Raw genomic sequence first — 22315 nt, 5'->3', positions numbered from 1 at the left:
TTTTCCAAGCACTTGGCCCATCTCCCTCCAAACCTTCCCATTCATATACCCATCGAACTGCATTTTAAATGTTGCAATTATACCAGCCCCCACCACTCCCTCTGACAGTTCATTCCATTCATGTACCACCCTCTGAGTGAACAAGTTGCCCCTTAGGTCTCTTTCATATTACCTCTCACACTAAACCTATGCCCTTTAGTTCTTTACTCCGCACCCCAAGGAAAAGACTTTGTCTATTTATCCTATCCATGCCCGTCATGATTTTATAAACCTTGATAAGGTCACCCCTCAGCCTCTGACACTCCAGGGACAACAGCCCCAGCCTATTAAGTCTCTCCCTGTGGCTCAAATCCTCTAACCCTGTCATCCTGCTTGTAAATCTTTTCTGAACTCTTCCAAGTTTCACAACATCCTTCCGATAGGAAGGAGACCTGAATTGAATGCCATATTCCAACAGTGGCCTAAACCATGTCCAGTCCAGACACAACATGACCTCTCAATGCCTATACTCAAAACACTGACCAATAAAGGAAAGCAAACCAAACGCTGCCTTCATTATCTTATCCGCCTGCCACTCTACTCTCACGGAGCTACGAACCTGCACTTCAAAGTCTCTTTGTTCAGCAACTCTCCCTCGCACTTGACCATTAAGATATAAGTCCTGCTCAAATTTGCTTTCACAAAATGCAGCGCCTCGTGTTTATCGAAGTGGAATAGAATTGAAGGTTTTGGGATTTTTTTGAAACATGCCAGTCACACATACATGGAAGTGAGTTACACGTTGGAATCTAATCGAGAGGGTTCCGGGTGATTCATATAATCCCGACAGTGGGGAAACAAGCCCTTCAGCCCAACAAGACCACACTGACCCACAGAAGAATAACCCATCCAGATCCATTTCCCCACATTTACCCCTGACTAATGCACCTCACGTACATATCCTTGAACACTGTGGACAATTTTAACAGGGTTTGGATTGGATGGTTAATATACAGAATAACAGATACCCAGGAGTGTGATACAGACGGGAATCTGATCAAACGATTGAAGTGGCTAATGTACAGAGTCCCTTAAAATTGGAAGTCAGTTACAGATTGGAATTTTATCAAGGGGATTCGGGACGATTATATGTACAATAACAGATACTCCAGAGTGACTTACAAACTGGAATCTAATCGAGGGTTTCAGGGTGGTTTATATGCAGAATAACAGGTCGCCCGGAGTGAGTTATAGAGTCATAGAATCATCGAGATGTACAGCATGGAAACAAACCCTTAGGTCCAACCTGTCCATGCCGACCAGATATCCCAACCCAATCTAGTTCCACCTGGCAGCACCTGGCCCATGTCCCTCCAAACCCTTCTTATTCATATACTCATCCAAATTCGTCTTAAATGTTGCAATTGTACCAGCCTCCACCACTTCCTCTAGCAGCTCACTCCATACACGTACCACCTTCTGCGTGAAAAAGTTGTCCCTTAGTTCTCTTTCATATCTTTCCCCTGTCAAACCAAACCTATTCACTGTGGTTCTGGACTCCCTTACCCCAGGGTAAACCTCGATAAGTTCACCCCTCAGCCTCCGACTCTCCAGAGAAAACAGCCCCAGACTGTTCAGCCTGTCCCTGTAGCTCCAATCCTTCAACCCTGGCAACATCCTTGTAAATCTTTTCTGAATGCTTTCAAGTTTCACAACATCTTTCCGACAGGAAGGAGAACAGAATTGCACGCAATACTCCAAGAGTGACCGAACCAATGTCCTGTATAGCCGCAACATGTCCTCCTAACTCCTGTAATCGGTACTCTGACCAATAAAGGAAATCATACAAAACGCCTTCTTCACTATCCTATCTACCTGCGACTCCACTTTCAAGGAGCTGTGAACCTGCACTCCAAGGTCTCTTTGTTCAGCAACACACCCTAGGACCTCACCATTAAATGTAGAAGTCCTGCTAAGATTTGCTTTCCCAAAATGCAGCACCTCGCATTTATCTGAATTAAACTCCATCTGTCACTTCTCAGCCCATTGGCCCATCTGGTCCAGATCCTGTTATAATCTGAGGAAACCCTCTTCCATGTCCACTACACCTGCAATTTTGGTGTCATCTGCAAACTTATGAACTGTACCTCTTATGCTCGCATCCAAATCATTTATATAAATGACAAAAAGTAGAGGGCCCAACACTGATCCTTGTGGCATTTCACTGGTCACAGGTCTCCAGTCTGAAAAACAACCGTCCACCACCACCTTCTGTCTTCTACCTTTGAGCCAGTTCTGTATCTAAATGGCGACTTCGCCCTGTATTCCATGACATCTAACCTTGCTAACCAGTCTGCCATGGGGAACCTTGTCGAATGCCTTACTGAAGTTCATATGGATCACATCTACTGCTACTGCTTTGCCCTTATCAATCTTCTTTTTTACTTCTTCAAAAAACTCAATCAAGTTTGTGAGACATGATTTCCCACGCACAAAGCCATGTTAACTATCCCGCATCAGTCCTTGCCTTTCCAAATTCATGTACATCCTGTCCCTCAGGATTCCCTCCAACAACTTTCCCACTGCCGAGGTCAGGCTCACTGGTCTACAGTTCCCTGGCTTGTCTTTACCGCCCTTCTTAAATATTGGCACCATGTTTGCCAACCTCTAGTCTTCCAGCATCTCACCTGTGACTATTGATGATACAAATATCTCAGCAAGAGGCCCAGCAATCACTTCTCTAGCTTCCCACAGAGTTCTCAGGTACACCTCATCAGGACCTGGGGATTTATCCACCTTTTACCATTTCAAGACCTCCGGCACTTCCTCCTCTGTATATCTGCAACATTTTGCAAGATGTGAACATCGATTTCCCTGCAGCCTATATCTTCCATATCCTTTTCCACAGTAAATACTGATGCAAAATATTCATTTACTATCTCCCCCATTTTCTGTGGCTCCACACAAAGGACGCCTTACTGATCTTAGAGGGGCCCTATTCTCTCCCTAGTTACCCTTTGGCCTTAATATATTTGTAAAAACACTTTGGAATCACCTTAATTCTATTTTCCAAAGCTATCTCATGTCTGCATTTTGCCCTCCTGATTTCCCTCTTAAGTATACTCCTACTTCCTTTCTACTCTTCTAAGGATTCACTCGATCTATACCTGACATATGCTTCCTTCTTTTTCTGAACGAAACCCTCAATTTCATTAGTCAGCCAGCATTCCCTATAACTACCAGCCTTCCCTTTCAACCCTGACAGGAAGTTACAGCCTGGAATCGAATCGACGTGTTCAGCGTGGTTTATATCCATAATAACAGATATTCTGGGGTGTGTTACAGACCGGAATCTAATTGAGGGGTTCAGGGTGGTTTATATGCAGATTAACAGATACCTCGGACTCAATTACAGCCTGGAATGTAATTGAGGGGTTCAGGGTTGTTTATATACAGATTAACGGATATCTCGGAGTGAGTTACAGCCTGGAATCTAATCGAGGGGTTCAAGGAGGTTAGTATACAGAATAACAGATAGCCCGGGATGTGTTACTGCCTGGAATGTAATCAATGTCTGTTCACTTTAAGATAGGACGGGTTTTGATGAATCGAAAGTACATCCACAGATGCCAGCTAAAGGTAAGACTGTTCCAAATGTAACAATTAGCTGGGAAATGGAAGCATGAGTTTTGGTTGCTGTTTTGACAGCAATTCAAATGCAATCAAAGACTTTAAATAATGCTCAGAATATCCGAAGCCAATGGAATTTGAATATTATTATTCGTACACCTGGAAATCAATCAAAATATGATTATTATTGTATCATGGGAAGTAAATAAATCCAGCATTTTGAAAATAGAGGGAGAGCCGCTGCCATCCAACAGCAGATTAAATGCTGTAGAGCAGGAGTGCTAACTGGCCATCTCAAACACTCTCTATCAAAGACACATGTTCATGTAAAACGTACTTGCATTAAAAAAAAATGACCCAGGGAGATCAGCAGCTGAAAGAGTGAACACAGCGGGGAAGATAGAGACTGTGTGGTCTTGAGATTGTAACGTTTAATATGTGGGTTGTTGGAACAGCATATTTTTTACAGAGTTGGAGTCAGATAGTAAGTAGCTAAGAAAAGAGGGGCTTGTATTTGCGAATAGTTTTTGTTTAGTGTTCACTATAAAAGTTAAGAAACGAACTTGTTAATTTTTGTTTAAATAGTGGAATGTAGGAGATCTGTGTCACTCATATGTTAACAGATTACGATGTGAGGCGAGCTTTTCTGGGTGTTTGGTTTTAATTAACAAAGGGATTTGGCTCCACCTTGCAAATGTCCATCCACACTAACCCCATTTCCCTGCAGTTGGCCCATATCATTCTAGTCCTTTCCTATCCACATATTTATCCAAATGCTTTTGAAATGTTGTTAATACACCCCCCTCAGCCACATCTTCTGGCAGCTCATCCACGTACCAGCCATTTATGTAAATAAGTGGTCCCTCAGGTTCCCTTTTATTCCTTCCCCTTTAACCTTAAACTGGTCCCCTCTCGTCTTTGATTCTCTAAACTTTGGAATAGACTGAGATCATTCACCCTATCCATATCCCTCATGATCTTATACAGCTCTATAAGGTCCCCCTCAGTCTCCTACACTCTAAAGAAAAGGTCCTAACTTGTCCAACCTTTCCCTATAACTCAGACCATTGGGTCCTGGCAACGTCCTTGTAAATTTCTTTTGCACTCTTTCTAATTTCATGATATCCTCCCTATAACAAGTTGACAAAACTGAACAGAATACTCCAAGTGCGGCCTTACCAATGTCCTGTGTAACTGCAACATAAATTCCCAACTTCTATACTCAATGCCTACCTGTGACTCCACTGTCAGGGAACTGTGCACATGAATTACAAGGTCTCTCTGCCCATTACACCCCTTAAGGCCCGCCCATTCACCGTGAAACTCCCACCTTGATTTGAGATTCCAAACTGCAAGACCTCACACATCTATATGAAATTCCATTTGCCATTTCTCAGCCCACTTCCCCACCTGATTAAAGTCCTGCTGCAATTTCTTATAAACTTCCTCACTGATCATGCTGCCACTTACTTTAGTGTCATCTGCAAACTTACTAATCATGCCTTGTACATTCTCAACCAAATCATAGATAACAAACAGCTATGGACCCAACCTCCAGTCTGACAAGCATCCTTCCAGTAAACCCTCTGCTACCTATCAACAAGCCAACTGTGTATCCAATTGGCCAATTTCCCCCAGTATTCTACGTGATGGAACCTTCCAGAGCAGCCTGCCATGTGGAAACTTATCGAAGGCCTTACTGAAATCGATAGAAACTACGTTAACCGCTCTGCCCTCATCAACATTCTTGGTCACTTCACCAAAGGACTCTAAGAAATTTGGCAAGCATGATCTCCACTCACAAGTCTATGCTGACCGGTCTGAATCAAACCCTGTGTAAGTAATGGATGCAGTCAATGGTATGCTGTCCTTTATCGTAAGATGATTCAAGTACATAAGTAAAGCCATCTTCCTGCTGTTGTAGAGCCTTGCTGAGAGAGCATTAGGGGCACTCTGTGCAGATTTGATGTCCTTTGTAAGGAATGATCTCCTTACAACAGACACCGGTGATGGTAACATGGGGATAGAGTGAATAAGCTGAGTGTTTAATCTGTAGAGCTGTGAGAGACGAAGAAATGGTGATGCTGAAACACGAGGAGTGGCAGCGATCCCTTATTTCCAAAAGACACATTGATAGGGTGAGAAATTCCATACTTTACCCAGGATTGATTGGTTTGATTTATTGTCACGTGTACCTCAGTACAGGGAAACACTTTGCTTATGAGCAGTGGAGGAAGATCATAGTGAGCATGGCCAGACAGATCATAGGGTGGAAATAGACTTGGACAGAGTAAGACATACAGGTTACACTGAACAGGACGTGCACTGGACAAGATCAACATGAACAAGATCACGATTATTTGAACTTAGAGAGTCCATTTATCAGTCTAACGTGACTATCCTAATAGTTTATATGCCTAAAATAACTCTCCCCATGTTATTGTGCAGTCGGTGCGTGAACCCTGTACTGAACGTCAGGTTGCTCACAATCCCCAACAGCAGCCACAATACCTTCCGTCTGAAGCAGGTACCAATTCCCACCAGCTTCCGCCCTACATAGAGAACACCAGACTGTCTTCTCAGAGATGTAAGGTGCCTTCTTGAGACTTCACACAAGACATATGGCTTCCCTGCTTACCACTAGAAAGCCATGTTAAAGTCCCACATGTTTATTATGAGCAACGGAGCCACCTGGAACAACGTGGAACAGTCTGTCTGTGCAGCCTCTGCCCCACTTGTTCATCATGTTAGAGCATCATTTAGTAGACACCTATGACTGCCAATGCTGGAGATCAGAGTAGAGAGTCATTGCTGGAAAAGCACAGCAAGTCAGGCAGCATCCGAGAAGCAGGAGAATCGACGTATTGGGCATAAGACATTCATCAGGAATCAGCATCAATTACCTCATTCTGCCCCCGTGTAAGTGCATTGAGGTGGGAATGGCCTCCTACTGTTCCTGTATAAGTGACTCAAGGGACTGACTGGCTTCTTCCTCGTCCAATTGGATAGGGCCAAGGGACTGGCTGGTTACCCCTGGTTCCTGTTTAACAGCTAGATGTGCTGACAAGTGTGACAATGCTGCAGCTTAAAGAGGTTATTTTTATCCTGGTTTCTTTTATGAGAGAGATTGAATGATTGTTACCAAGCTGGCTAGTTAAGACCACTTGAGTAACAGCTAGGGAAGCCTTGTGTTTATTTTAATGCAGCCTGAATGGGTGTGGCCAGCTCTCACAGATAAGGATCTCTGGGTTTTGGTTTCTCAGTAACATCAGAAACTATTGGGGTCTCCACAGAGTTGGAAGCTTCAGGGAATGTCTCCTGGCTGCCGCTCTCTCTGAATTTTCTCTTGATGCTGTTTTTAATTCCTGGATTGGAGAAATATTTGTGACATTCTGTGTCTGAATATTTCTTTTTGCCAAGGGCTGTGTTTATGGGATTTCCCTATATTGGAACAGTTCATTAGTAATAGTTCCTAGATCTCTTATTCTGTTAAGCTGTCAATACAATTACGTTATTCTAAATTCCTCTTTCTGTGGTGTTATTTCTTCTTTCGTGTTGAAATAGATGGTGTTTTGCTTCACACCGAGTAGTTTGACCAGTCACATTGCATCTGGAACAGACACTTTACATTTCCTTTAAAATAAGAAAACATAAAAATCTAGGCTATTGCCATCAAATATTTTCGAGGTGCTCTGTTGTGGTCCATCATACTAGACTTCTTCTCCTCCTGAGTAATAGGCTGGAGGCACTGAATAGGCTATCCCAGGTCATCTCCAGTAACGTCAATGGGCTGAACGACTTCCTCATATTCCTGTGAAACCAGAGTGAGGTGCTGAATGAACTCTTGTTTTATTGTGGCAATGTGCAGTGTCAGGCAGTGCTGGTATATGAATGTTACTGATACTTCAGCAGCACAAGCCTCAATGGAGTCTGGGTCTTGCTGCACACAGACACAGACCAATTCAGGAGCTGACGGGGGACAAAACGTTCTGAACATTGTTGAATCTTCAGTGACCATCCCCACTTCTGATCTTATGGTGGGGCGGGTGAGGGTGGGGAGACATTGATGAAGCAGCTAAAGATGTTTGTGAAGAGGAAGCTACCCTGAGGATCTCCCACAGAGGTGACCCAGGACTGAGATGATGAACATCTTCCTTTGTGCCAGGTTTGACTCCAAACACTGGAGAGTTTACTCTGATTCCCATTAAGTTCAGCTCCTTGATGTCAACAGATGTCAACCATTGTCTTGATATCAGGGCCATTCATTTTTACCGGGAACCTCTTTTTTTCATATCAATAGTCCATGATATAGGAGCAGCACGTGTTTTCTTCAAACAGGTGGGATTGAATGTCAGGATTTCTCTTCTCAAGAGTGTTCAGGGAGCTAGATGACTGAAAGTATTTGAAGAGGAGGTAGATAGATATTGACCTGTCAGAGAGGTGAGGGCTATGAAGAATTGGGTATGAAAGAGGATTTGAGGCCAGGAGCAGATCAGCCATGATCTTAGTGAAGGGCAAGGCAGGTTTGGGGAGTGAACGACATGCCCCTGTTTCTGATGTTCTCCCCTTCTGTTATTGGAAAGTTAGTGGGTGTTATTTTTATGAATGATTCTGGTATTGCATATTGCAGTCAGGGAGACTAGATGATTTTGTGAGCCATCTCTGGGTGAGGTATGTGGGCTGTATTCACAGTGAATCTGGGTCTACAACATGACCAACAAATGGAGCTCAAGCTGCAGATAGGGGAAGCTTTCTAAAGAGAGATGAGGGGCCTCTTTCATACCCAGCCTGGATTTTCCAATTACATTTTCCAAATCACCTCAAAGCGTGTGTGACAGTCTTGAGGGACTGAATGGTCTGCTCTGGTTCTGTGCACCAGGTTATAGGAGCAAGTGGCCTTCAACTGTTCCTGTCTAGCAGGTATGAGGGGCTGAATGGCACACAGGAACATGGGACGTGGGAGCAGGAGTGGGTCATTAGATACTTTGAGCCTTCTCCACCAGGAACGAAGATTGTGGCTGATCAGGTTGGGGTCTCAGCCCCACTTTCCTGTCTGTATCCCAATATTCGTGACTCACTTTTTTGTCAAATATTTCACTAATGCAGCTTTCAATCAATGTAAACAGAGAGGCATGATAAACTTCCAGAGAAGAGAAGTCCGACTTGAAAGGACCTTACAGAATTTTTCACCATCCCTCTTATAGAATCAGAGAGTCATGCAGAACGAAAGCAGACCCGTTAGTCCAACCTGTTCACTGCGATCAGATATCAAATCCGATCTAGTCCCATTTGCCAGCATTTGGCCAATATCCCTCTTCTTTCAGATACTTTTTAAATGTGCGGTTGTAACCGCCTTCAGCACTTCCTCTGACAGCACTTTCTGTACACACACCACTCTCTGTGTGAAACATTTATCTTCAGGTCCCTTCTAAATCAATCCCCCTCACCTTCAGCCTATGCCCTCTTGTTCTGGACTCCCCAATCCTGGAGAGCAGAACGTGGCTGTTCAGAATATCCATGCCTCTGATGATTATATAAACGTCCACAATGTCACCCTTCAGCCTCTGACACTCCAGGGGGAAACACCTCAACCTAATCAAACTCTCCCTAAAGCTTAAACCTCCAGTCCTGGAACATCCGTGTAAGTCATTTCTGCAGAAAACCGAATTGTACGCAGTATTCTTAAAGTGGCCTCACCACCATCCTGTACAGATACAACATACCACCACAACTCCTATACTCAATGCTCTGACTGATTAAGGCAAATGTGCCAAATGTGTTCAGCACCACACTCTCTACCTGCGACTCCACGTTCAAGGAACAATGCACCTGCAGCCCTATGTCCCTTTGTTTCACAACATGCCCCAGGACCTGACCATGAAGTATATAATATCTGCCCTGATTTGCCTTCCCAAAATGCAAAGCTTCATATTTATCTAAATTAGACTTCATCTGTCACTCCTTGCCCCTTTGTCCCATCTAATTGTGGTCTAGTTGTACTCTGAGATAATCTACTACACCACCTTTCTAATGTCATCTGTAAACTTACTAACTATGGCCCCAATATTCACATCTAAATCCTTTACATAAATGATGAAATGCAGTGAACTCAGTACTGATTCTTGCAGCACACTGCTGCTCACAAGCTTCCAGGCTAAAAAATATCCCTCTTCCTTCACGTCATTTGTGACTGGCTTCCTCTGTATCTTATGTGACTGAAACTTACTGTGAGAGGTAATTTCGGTTTAAACTTTAAGATGTGCCTGGACCACAGACTGATCTATAATAAAAGACAAAACTTTTGTTTCTTTTCTAAAACATTTTGTATACTCAAAAGTAGAATAGTTTAAATTGTGCAGAATGCTGACAATTTGTGAGCAGAGTAAAAACAAACAGGCCCTTGATTGATGAAACCATTAACACAGGCAGGGAAGAATGAGTCCTTGACTGATAATACTGCAGGGTGAGAGAAACAACTTTGGAGACTCTGAAGACTTTGTGATAAGGGTGCAAATCAAAGAATAATGATGTTTTTAAGAATGTGAACCTCATGGCTTGTTAGAGCCAAGGAGGGGAGGGATTTGTACTGTATATAATGAGAAACTTTGTAAGCCTCAGCGCGCCTTTTACTCAGAAGGGTGCCCGACTCTGCAGACTTGCTAATAAAACTTTGTTTTCCTGAATTTGTCTAGAGCGATTATTAAGAAGCGATTTTCGTTTCTAACAACTTGGGGGCTCGTCGTCCGGGATCAACACTCCGGCCGCGGGGGGAGCTGAGGAAGGACATCGGAGAAGGTGCACCCTGCTGATTTCAGCAGTCCCTGATTCCTTGCTTGTCGCCCCGCGCGGCTTGAGCGAGTGATATCCGGGAGGCTCAGGAAAACAAAGGAGGGGTGTGGCCGAGGCAGTGGGGACGGTTAACGATCGAGTAATTTCGGTGCACCGAACCCAGGTAAGAAAAACTTGCAGGGACCGTGTTTCCGGACGCCTGGGGACCTACGGGGTGCCTGTGGATTTTTCTACAGAGACGTAGGACTCAGGTATCTAGAGACCGGGGCTGGCCTGTGAGGGATTTTGCAGAGACCGTGTTTGCGGAGGAACGTGTACCTACGGGGTGCCTGTGATCTGTTTCACAGAGACGTAGGACACAGGAATCCAAAGACCGGGGGTGCCTGCAAAGGAACCTGGGCGATCACGGGACTGAAGGTCCGGGAATTGGCTACATTGTGATAGATTATCACGGGAGAAATATGAAGTCCTCGGAAATGGGAAATAAGGGATCTAAGGCGATTAAGGGATGGGCTGGGGTATGTTTTGTTATTTGTAGATAGAATAAGTATAAGTAGCAGGAAATGATCTTGGAAACATATGTTATAAAATCCATATAAGTGGGAGCTTATAAAAAATAATGGGTAAAGATGCTGCTGGGAGTTGTCCACAGACCCATCAACAATAGCTTTCTTTGGGACAGAATAGTTCAGGGAGAAAATAAGGTGTGTAAAAAACAGGCAGTATATTTATCACTGGTGATTTTAATTTTCATGTAGATTGGGAAAATCAAGTTGCCTAAGGAAGTCAGAAGGACACTTTTCTAGAATCATATGTTCTACATCCAAATGGGAATCAAGCTATTTTGTGTCTGATAATATATACTGAGGAAGGTTTAATACGTGATCACAAAGTAAAAATAAACTCTAAAGGTTACAGTGACCATAATATGATAGAAGTTAGCATTCATGTTAAGAGTAAGAAACTTGGGTTGAAAACAACTGTGCTATAAACTCGAAGAAGGTAGGCATTGTGCAGAGTTAACTGGAGTGGACTCAGAAAGAAGTTTAATAGAAAAGACAACTAATGAACAACTGCACACTTTTATGAAAATAGTTCATGACTCCCAGTTTCCTCAGTGAGGAAAAATGATTCCAGGAAGGGAATATCAAAGAATGATTAACCAAGGGAAAAAAACAGACAGAGTTGAAAGAAAAGTCATAAAAATGGAAAAGATTGTGAGAGAATCAATGTCTGGAAGGTATCAAAAAAAAACTTAAATTTTGCTGCAAACAAAAAAACATTTATGACAGCAACAGACACACAATGCATGAAAATTGGTCCTATCCACTTAATGATTCAAATGGTTAAACAAGCTTTTGGAGAACACAAAGGACATCATTTGAAAATTGGTTGTGCACGGAGAGAAATTGTATTATTGATAGTCACTGCTCGGATGTTATGCATTTTCCACCAAAGATATTTAATTGTGATTACTTTCCCCAATAATTGCATACAAATTAAGTCTGCAAAGGCTGCCAATTGTTATAACACCACCTTCTTGTGGTCTGTATGAAAATAGAATCTCTGTTGTATACTATTTATTATAAGGGAACACTGTTCCAACTACATGACAGAAAGGATAGCTGGCTTGCTTAACTGTAAGTATAACCTGTCTAAACAATAACTTCTCAGGATTAGTGACAACTGACTGAATTTCTGAATCATACGGTGCATTCTTGTAGTGTGCAGAAAACTGAGAAAGAACTCCATTAGCAGCTAAAAGGGTGTAAACTACTCAATGTATAAAACATACAGGAAACAGTTTGCAGAAAAATTCACCATTGACACGTTTAATTGCTACCATTCAAACACCCAAACTTCAGAAATGTAGGCCATCATTTACCTAACTGTGCAAATGTCCAAATCAACTGGGTTTACAGAAGCCCCGAGAAATTCTAAAGGACTGTTGCAATTTCAGGGAGGTGGGGGGATGGAATGGTGGAGAAGAGAGACCAACTGAAAATGATATTACTTTGAAGAGAGTTAAAGTTTCAATCAACCTCTTCAATTGTTGGTCCACCAGAAGGGTCCTTTCTGACTTGTTCTGAGAATGGCCCTTCGGGCATACCTCCCTGGTAAAGTTTGGCAATGATGGGCTTGCATATTTTTTTTTCAAATCTTTCAACTGCTGCTCAAAGTCCTCCTTCTCTGCTGTTTGGTTTGCCTCCAGCCAGGAGATGGCCTGGTTACACTTTTCGATGACTTTGTTCTTATCTTCCTCACTGATCTTGCCTTTCGTTTTCTCTTCCTCCACTGAACTCTTCATGTTAAATGCGTACGACTCCAGGGAATTCTTGGCTGTAATTTTCTCACGCTGCATATCATCCTGACCTTTGTACCTCTCCGCTTCCTGCACTATCCTCTCGATCTCCTCCTTACTCAACCTGCCCTTGTTATTGGTGATGGTGATTTTGCTCTCTTTGCCAGTGCTCTTGTCCACAGCAGAGACATTCAAGATGCCATTTGCGTCAATATCAAAGGTGACTTCAATCTGTGGTACACCACGTGGCGCAGGAGGGATCCCACTGAGGTCAAATTTGCCCAAGAGAACTCCGGAGGAAAGGTCTCCTGGCTCACACTCCGCCGCTCGACTTCCTCTTGCATAAGGTGGAGCCCGGAGACTGGGTACTTGTTAAGACCTGGAAGGCCGAAAAGCTCCAGCCGCGGTGGGAAGGACCGTTCCTGGTTCTGTTAACAACTGAAGCAGCTGTTCGGACGAAAGAAAAAGGGTGGGTCCACGCGTCAAGGATAAAGGGGCCTGTTCCATCTGAAGAAGAAAGCACTTGGAAATGCGAGCAAGGGGACAAGCCGTTGGTGGTCAAACTGAAAAGACAGCGATAATGAACTCTACTTGGACTGTATTGGTGGGGACATTGATCAATTTACTCCTGTATGTGGGGGAGGGTGAGGGGAGATGTGACAAATGTCGAACTATAGTAAGACTTGGGATTTGAATCTACTCGGGAACATTGTGTCCCATTCCTATGTGGACGATAGGTGTTACGATGTGAGTGCACGACACGAATGTTGGGAGGATGGGAGACCCTATTATCAGGTATATAATAAAGGATACGGTGGCAAAATCCGTGGATGCCCTATAAATGACCGCTGGGTGTCTATTAGCAAAACTGGGAGGTGGGACCTATCCTCCGTGTTGCTCAGGGAGCAGGTTGACAGAGTCAAGGAGACCAAGATACAGATCACTGATCGGGGGTTGGGGAAGGAGCAAGACCGTTAGGGAACGGTCGTGCTCCCTAAAGTGCCATCCGTATACGAAGAGGTAGAAGGAAAAATTGAACTCCCTGATGTTACACAAAACCTGTTTATTGATCTCACCTCTAGAATAGCCACTGTTTTAAATGTTAGCAATTGCTGGGTTTGTGGGGGGCCGCATATGACTGAACAATGGCCGTGGTCTGGTCATAGCTTAGATATATGGGAGTTACATCAGTATAATTGGACACATGTCAACGAAAGAAAAGGACAGAGGTGGAGACTGACTAACAGCCCGGAAGGCCAGTTGTGTGTTGAAGGGAAAGGGAAGATTGAGGTGGGTATCAGCCCCTGTCAGAGTGTGTTGAATGCAACCACACAAGTCTGGTGGCCTAAGGATATCACATGGTACATTGCAAAACAGGAGAACCGCAATTGTGTGAGGCTGGGTGATGACTCTCGGTTTTGGAATTGTAGCGGCTCCGGCCCTTATGAGGGCATTCCTGGGGTAAAAGAGGTGTGGAATAAAGTTGCGAAACAGGGGGGGCCTGCTCCAGATGGCCTATTTTGGATATGCGGTAATCGGGCATACTCCAAACTGCCCATGGGATGGGCTGGGGTATGCTTCCTGGGTCTAATACGACCTGCGTTCTTCCTATTACCCCGGGAGGAAGGCGATGATTTGGGGATTAAACTCTTTGACTCCCTCCGTAGGTCACCAAGGGATATCCAAGTCGGTGATTGGGGGGATGAGTGGCCACCGGCCCGGGTTATTGCATACTACGGGCCAGCTACATGGGCACAGGACGGATCATGGGGATACCGTACTCCTATCTATATGTTGAATCGAATTATCAGGCTCCAAGCAGTCGTAGAGGTTATTACTAACCGGACTGCCCTGGCCCTGGAGCTGCTGGCTAAGCAGCAGGATCAGATGAGGGCTGCTATATATATCAAAACGGACTTGCCTTGGATTATCTGTTGGCCTCGGAGGGGGGTGTGTACGGGAAGTTTAACCTGACTAACTGCTGTCTAGAAATTGACGATAATGGTAAAGCGGTTTTGAAAATTTCCGATGAAATTCGGAAATTGGCCCATGTGCCAGTACAATCTTGGCGTCCTCTTAGTGGCATCGGATGGTGGGATGGTCTCCTAGGTGGTAGCTGGTGGCGCACGGCGTTGCTGGTGGTTGGGGGGGGCATGATTCTTCTTCTCGTATTACCCTGCCTAATCCCCTGTATTCAGTTTTTAATTCAGAAAAATATTTCCCGACTCCAGGCAGTGGTGGTTCCACAACATGGGACACGGGAACTTAAAGTGATGTTGCTGCGAAAGACCAAGGATTTCCCGGGCCCTTGAGGAGGGGGGGCTATCTTGGTCAGGCACATCTTAAAGAAAGAAAAGGGTGGAATTGTGAGAGGTAATTTCGGTTTAAACTTTAAGATGTGCCTGGACCACAGACTGATCTATAATAAAAGACAAAACTTTTGTTTCTTTTCTAAAACATTTTGTATACTCAAAAGTAGAATAGTTTAAATTGTGCAGAATGCTGACAATTTGTGAGCAGAGTAAAAACAAACAGGCCCTTGATTGATGAAACCATTAACACAGGCAGGGAAGGATGAGTCCTTGACTGATAATACTGCAGGGTGAGAGAAACAACTTTGGAGACTCTGAAGACTTTGTGATAAGGGTGCAAATCAAAGAATAATGATGTTTTTAAGAATGTGAACCTCATGGCTCGTTAGAGCCAAGGAGGGGAGGGTCTGGAGGCATTTGTTGCAGACTTTGTGATAAGGGTGCAAATCAAAGAATAATGATGTTTTTAAGAATGTGAACCTCATGGCTCGTTAGAGCCAAGGAGGGGAGGGTCTGGAGGCATTTGTTGCAGACTTTGTGATAAGGGTGCAAATCAAAGAATAATGATGTTTTTAAGAATGTGAACCTCATGGCTTGTTAGAGCCAAGGAGGGGAGGGATTTGTACTGTATATAATGAGAAACTTTGTAAGCCTCAGCGCGCCTTTTACTCAGAAGGGTGCCCGACTCTGCAGACTTGCTAATAAAACTTTGTTTTCCTGAATTTGTCTAGAGCGATTATTAAGAAGCGATTTTCGTTTCTAACACTTACTAATCTGTCTTCCAATCAGAATGAAATACTAGCTATGAAGGCAGGCTGAGTAGGCTAGGTTTATTTTCACTAGATAAAAGGAGATTGAGGGGGGACCTGATTAACGTTTGCAAAATCATGAAGGGTATAGCCAGGGTGGATAGAGATCAACTTTTTCCCAGGTTGAAGGATTCAGTAATGAGAGGTCGTGCTTTCAAAGTGAGAGGTGGAATATTTAAAGGGGATACACGCGGTAAGTACTTCACACAGAGGGTGGTGGGCGTTTGGAACGTGTTGCTAGCAGAGGTGGTGGAGGCAGGCACGGTAGATTCAATTAAGATGCGTCTGGACAGATGCATGAGTAGGTGGGGAGCAGAGGGATACAGATGCTTAGGAATTGACCGACAGATTTAGACAGTACATTTGGATCGGCTCAGGCTTGGAGGGCGAAGGGACTGTTCCTGGGCTGTAAATTTTCTTTGTTCTTTGTTCTTTAAATGAACACCTTGCTGAAGTCCATATAGACAATGTCTACCAAACTGCCTTCATCAATCTTCTTTGTCATCTCTTCAAAAAACTCAGCCAAATTAATGAGACATGATTTCTCATACAGAAAGACACGTTGTCTACCCCAATCAGCCCTTGCCTTCCCAAATGTATGTAAATGCTATCCCTTTGAAACCCCTCCAACAACTTACCCACCACTGACATCAGGCTCACCCGTCTATCATTCCCCGACTTTTGGGTCACTGTTTCCTTTTCTAGTCCCACTCTTCCACTGCTCACAACAAATGTTAAATGTAACCAGGTCGGTGATATGGCCGATCATATCGGTCTCAGACTGGGTCAGGGTCAGTTTTAGGAACAAGTCAGGCTCGTTTCTTTAATCTGCTAAAGCAACACGTTTATGATCCAGAGCAATGTTACTCAAAATATGGTGGAAAGCTGAATGGCAAACCGTTTGGATATTGTAATTATATAATCAATATTTCCCATTCTAAAAACACTGAGACACACACACACACACACACACACACACACACACACACACACACACACACACACACACACACACACACTGACACACACGCACATATACACACACACACACACACACTGAGACACACACACACACACACACACACAATTTTAACTTGAAAGAACTTGGTCCAAATTATTATTGGAACTCATGACAATGGAAAAATTGTGAGATTGTCCAAAACGTTATTCTGCTTCTGAAGATATTGTACTCACACAAGCTGCTAGCAATGTGATTTCATCCTGGGAGAGTTTGGATTTGGCTGAACTCCCTTTGCTTTAGGCAGTGAGTAGATTCCAGTGAATTCTGGTTCGGGATCATCCAAAGGGTAGCACGGTGGTTAGCACTGCTGCCTCACAGCACCAGGGACTTGGGGTCGATTCCAGCCTTGGGTGACTGTCTGTGTGGAGTTTGCACATTCTCCCCTTACCTGTGTGAACTTCTAATGGGTGATCTAGTTTCCGACCACAAACTGTGTAGGTTCGGTGGGTTGGTCATGCTAAATTGTCTGTAATGTTCAGGGAAATCTTGGTTATGTGAATTAGTCAGGGGTAAGTATAGGGGAATGGTTTGGGAAGGTTGTTATGGACTTGTTGGGTCGAAGGGCATGTTTCCACACTGCAGGGATTCCATAAAAATAAGAATGGTAACGATGACTGTCGAGGTTTTTTTTTTAGCTCGCACACATTGCTGTGATGAGGAACAATGAAGGAGAGAGAGTGCAATAGGCCATTCCTTCTCAGGCAGATTACATTTTCTCACTCTCTGAGTTGAATCACACAGTAATGTCATCCTCTCCCAAACTGGACCATGTGAGGTCTCCTTGTACATTGTCCAAACTATGTCTCCATCACATTCCCTGTTCCATGTCGGTGCATCATTGCTGCTGTCATACACAGAGCCATACCCTTCACAGAAAATGGTCTCGGTCAATTTGAAGATATATTTATATGTCCCTGCGTCATTAAAAAATAAAAATGTTTAATTTATTCAGAATACCTGTGTTAAACTGAATGCATTTTTAAAAGAAATACAGGAATTGCTGGAGAAGCTCACCAGGTCTCTCAGTACCTAGATGCTGTAGTTGTACCAGCCACCACCACTTCCTCTGGCAGCTCATTCCATACGCACACCACCCTCTGTGTGAAATGTTGCCCTTTAGGCCTCCTCAAAACCTTTCCCCTCTCACTTTCCAGCAATGCCCTCTATTTTTGGACGACCCTAACCTGGGGAAAAACCCCTGACTACTCACCCTATCCATGGCCATTTTGACTTTATAAACCCTTCACTGCTGTGAAATGTGACCCCAATCAACACGGATGGATGTACTTTCACTCATTCTGGGCTAAATTCTGAAATGCAATATTGACACCTCTTCCTTCTCCATCAAGTCACAATTTTAAATCCATTTTAATCAGTTTGTTCAGATGTATCCTGAGACACTTCTGTGGGCTTTACGCCTGGACCTTTGTGCCCGGAGGGAGGGACACTAGCATCACTCAACAATACCCTAAAGCTGTAACATTATTCTCCTGTGTGTTTGTTCATCAGACTGTTCTGACATGCTGGGACATACCTCTGCAACAGGCAGGACTTGAATCCAGGCCTTCTAGTCCAGAGCTAGGAACACTAGTACAGGAATTGGAATCAAATCCAGAGCTCTGGCTCATAGACAGGGCCACTACCCACGACACTACCATACACAGATGTTGGGTCATATTTTATTGCCCACTTTCAGCTCAGTGTGGATTTATTATAATCAGGTTCCCATTACTGAACTGCACAAAACACTTTGTATTGTTAAGCAAACGCAAGATAGTTGTTCTCAACTGTAGGATATTGAGGGTACGTGCTGTGCCATCAAAATTAACTATAAAAATCTTTAATCGCTATTATCTATAGTCTACAATATTAAGGAAAGAAATCCTGCAAACACACTCTGCCCAATGAAGGGTCTCAAATAGATATTTATTACTGAACACCAGAGACGAAGGAAGAGCTTAATTTCTGACCCCAAAACACCGATCACTCTTACCCAACTCTCACGTGCGACTCCCCTTTTCCTAAAACCATGAAATGATACCAGGCCACTGATTACTGTCCAGCCTCTCCTCCCCACTGACTGTGTCTGCAATCTGTCCCTCCTCCCCCTAACCACACAAGGCAACCCAAGCTCAGGGTCTTTGTGAAACTCAAGGCCGGAGTGTGTAGGCCTCCTGGAGAGGGATGGGCATTTTAAAATTGAAGGGAGAGGTTGAGGTGACAGTAATGTCACTCACTGGGCTGAGGGGTGGCGGATGGAGTTTAGTTTGGATTAATGCGAGGCATTGGATTTGGTAAATCAAACAACAGCAGGACCTATACAATTAAAAGCAGGGCCTTTGGCAGTGCTGTAGTACAGAAACCTAGGCCGTCAGGTATAATTCTTTAAAATTTGCATCTCATATAGATAGTGTGGTTAAGAAGGTGTTTAACACACATGCCTTCATTGGTCAGACCCTTTGAGTATCGGAATGGGGATGTCATGTTGTGGTTGTACAAGACATTGTTGAGATCTCTTCTAGAATACTGTGTCTAGTCTGGTCACCCTGCCCGCTCATTCCATAGGCACACCACCCTCTGGGTGAAAAATTTGCCCCTTAGGTCACATTTAAATGTTTCCCCTCTCACCTTAACCCTATGTCCTCTAGTTTTGGACTCCCCGTACCCTTAGAAAATACCTTGACTATTCACTTTGATATTATTGACCTTGATATTATTAAGCTGGAGAGGATTGAGAAGAGATTAGCCTGGATGTTGCTGGGAAAGAAGGGAGTGAGCTACAAGGAGAGGCTGGATCGGCTGGGACTTTTTTCACTGAAGAATATGAGATTAAGCAGTAACTTTACAGAGGTTTATAAATTAATGAGGGGTACAGAGAAGCTGAAGGACTGATGTCTTTTCTCTAGAGTTGAGGATTCAAAATTGAGGGATTTTCAAGGTGCGAGGAAAAAAGATTTACGAAAGTCATGAGAGGTAATTATTTTAGACAGAAGCTGGCTTGTGTGTGGAATGAACTTCCAGAGGAAGTGGTGAAAACAGGGACAGTTACAACATTTAAAGGACATTTAGATCAGTACATGGATAAGACATCAGTTTGGATGGTGCTGCGAGCAGCTGCCCTCTCCCTCCCCCTCTCTGAATGAATCCCTGTTGGTTTTCACCCTCCGCCAATGCCTGTGCAGTGGCGTGTGGAGGCCAGCAGAGGGTGGCATTGCAGCACTTTAAGCACCACTGAGAGTGCCAGAGCTGCCCCACACAGAGACACACAGATACACACACGGGGATGGTTAGGACACGGCGTGAAGCTCATCTGGTAACTTAAATGAAACATAAAGAAATGCTCAATTCGCATCGTAAACTGTTAAAATATGAGGGACAGATCTGCCAAATTCCACTGTTTAAATAAAACGATCAATTTCGTTTTTTCACTCTGAAAGTGAACATTTTACATCAACTATTCACAATTCTGGGACTCTCTTTCTCTTAACTGCTTATTACCCGACTCCAGCTCTATAGCAATATACTGTTTCAGGGTCTGCCACCCTCTCGTATCACAGGAGTTTGTAAGCTCTCAGTTCAGAACAGCATTCCCTCTCTCTTAATGGTATAGTACACGCTTTCAACTTCATCACATTATACCCTGATGAATATCGATAAGTGGGAACTATCCGGATTTCTCTTGCTCTGTGGTTTGTCAATATTTCATTCGCTCCGTCTGGTGTGTGTCAGGAGTTTTGTTGCTCCATTGACAGTATGTCAGTATTCGACTTTGTCCATAGGAATATATCAGTATTTCACTTGCTCACACTCGTGTATGTGGGGCAGGATTTCAGTTGTTTCATGGGGACTGTGACGCTATGACAATCTCAATGTTTGTAGATGGCACCGAACCTGGAAGAACTCTGAAGTCTATGGAGGACAGTGTGGAACTCTGACAGGACAGTGATACGTTGGAGTAGTTTTCGGGCAGATGGGGATCAGTGCAGAGCAGTTTGAGGTGAGACACTTTGGTCGGAAAGACAATGAAAGACAGTTTAAAACAGGCCGTACCGTTATAAAGGGGGTGCAGGAGCAGAGGGCCCTGGGTGTATATGAGCACAGATTGTTGAAGATATCAGGGCAGGTGGGGAGAGCAGTAACTATCACAGATTAGTTTCAGTATCTGAGCTGTTTACAGGGGGAGGTGTAGGAGGGAGTCTCCGTGCTCCCTTCCTGGGAGGTGGTGGAGACGATGTGATGTGAGCCCACCCTCCTGCCCACCGAGACCGGGGGGATTCCCTTTGTACCAGCTCGACACAAAAGGGAGATGGCATCAGGGCCACGGCTTCTAAGTTGTGCCCGGGGGAAACGGAGCTGCCAGTGGGTTTAAAGTGAGAATTGCCCTTCAATGAACATTGCTCCTTACTCGGTCGGTGGGACGTGGATGTTTCCGAATCTCCACACGGGGTGTCCCGGTCTTCTCCGACTCGTACCAGGGTCCTCCCCACATGGCGGGGGGAGGGGGGTGAGGGAACGGATATTGGGCACTCCACCACCCGGCTTGGCCCTTTCTGTCCTCTTTCAGGCTGTTTCTCCTGGAATGGGAGAAAGGGAGGGAGAGAGGGAGGGTGGGAGTGGGTGTGGTCCTGCTGTTAGTGCTGGTGTAGGTGGGGATAATGGTGTAATGGTGAGGTGTCCGGAGGGAGTCAGTCCACAGTGTTGTATCCATGCAGTGTTATTAGTGTGGGGGTGAAGTGGAGGGAGGAGGGGAGAGAGAGGGAGTGGGAGAGACTGAGACAGAGAGAGAAGGTGCAGCATGAGGCAGTGAGTGTGGTGGACCATGAGCCTTGTTCGGGGGTCGGTGCTATAACAGATATACAGTGAGTGTGAGGGAGCAGAGGGAATATGGTGACCCTTATCCTGACAGAGTGGGGAAGGTTATTGATGCTTGCACTGTATTGCTGGGTATTTCTTCAGACCAGATACTGTACTGAGCTGGGTGGGGAGCTCAGACCATGCTCGGTGGGTCTGGTGGCGTCACCCCCTCTGAGAAGAGAATGGTCGCCCTCTGTACTAGCCCATCCACCAGGACCTCCGTGCCCCTGTTGACAAACCGTGGTGTAATTGTCCCTTATCTGCCATGCTCGGGGTAAACTGTGCAGGGCCCCTCCAAGCTGAGAAAGCTCAATCGTGTGACCATTATGCTTTTAAAAATGACATCAGTGTCAGGGATGACGGAATATCCAGGGGCATCTGGGTGATGGTGAGTACCTCCAGCCATGAAGGACTCCATTTACAAAGCTGGAGAACAAATGCTCATCCAAAACTCTCCATCATCTGATCTCACACCAATATCCCACTTTCCCATCTTTCCTGGGAAGACAGGCTCTTGTTACAGGATGCTATCGAAGTGTCTATATTTCAGCATTCTGAAACCTGGGAACACATCCTTCCATGACACTGTCTCTCAGTCTCCCCCTCTCTGTCTATACCC

The 22315-nt window shown here is 44.5% G+C and overlaps 1 pseudogene; it reads right to left on the bottom strand.

The window, feature by feature from the left end:
• Window positions 1–12347: 12347 nt before the first annotated feature.
• Window positions 12348–13061, bottom strand: LOC140472646 (heat shock 70 kDa protein-like; annotated as a pseudogene).
• Window positions 13062–22315: the final 9254 nt, after the last annotated feature.

The sequence above is a fragment of the Chiloscyllium punctatum genome, unplaced genomic scaffold (genome assembly GCF_047496795.1).
Source record: "Chiloscyllium punctatum isolate Juve2018m unplaced genomic scaffold, sChiPun1.3 scaffold_388, whole genome shotgun sequence".
Lineage (NCBI taxonomy): Eukaryota > Metazoa > Chordata > Chondrichthyes > Orectolobiformes > Hemiscylliidae > Chiloscyllium > Chiloscyllium punctatum.
This window is presented reverse-complemented; position numbering and strand designations above follow the sequence as displayed.